The sequence below is a fragment of the Rhincodon typus genome, chromosome 48 (assembly GCF_021869965.1).
Source record: "Rhincodon typus isolate 14 chromosome 48, sRhiTyp1.1, whole genome shotgun sequence".
NCBI lineage: Eukaryota > Metazoa > Chordata > Chondrichthyes > Orectolobiformes > Rhincodontidae > Rhincodon > Rhincodon typus.
In genome coordinates this window covers 5,165,164-5,165,418 of record NC_063379.1, presented here as the reverse complement: position 1 = coordinate 5,165,418, position 255 = coordinate 5,165,164, and the positions used below count along the sequence as shown (strand labels likewise).

The 255-nt window shown below is 51.4% G+C and overlaps 1 protein-coding gene across 1 annotated transcript in view; it reads left to right on the top strand.

The window, feature by feature from the left end:
- The window catches only part of LOC125488016 (coxsackievirus and adenovirus receptor homolog), a 9,205-nt gene that overhangs the window by 8,840 nt on the left and 110 nt on the right, over positions 1-255 (top strand). The window lies entirely within an intron of this gene.

Below are 255 nucleotides of genomic sequence, written 5' to 3'. Positions count from 1 at the left end.
CCCTCTCTCTGCCTCTCTCTCTCTGCTTCTCACTCTCTCTCTGTTTCCCATTGTGTCACTCTGTCTGTCCCTCTCTCTGCCTCTCTCTCTCTGCTTCTCACTCTCTCTCTCTGTTTCTCACTGTGTCACTCTGTCTGTCCCTCTCTCTGTCTCACTCTCTCTCTGTTTCTCATTGTGTCACTCTGTCTGTCCCTCTCTCTGTCTCACTCTCTCTCTGTTTCTCACTGTGTCACTCTGTCTGTCCCTCTCTCTGCC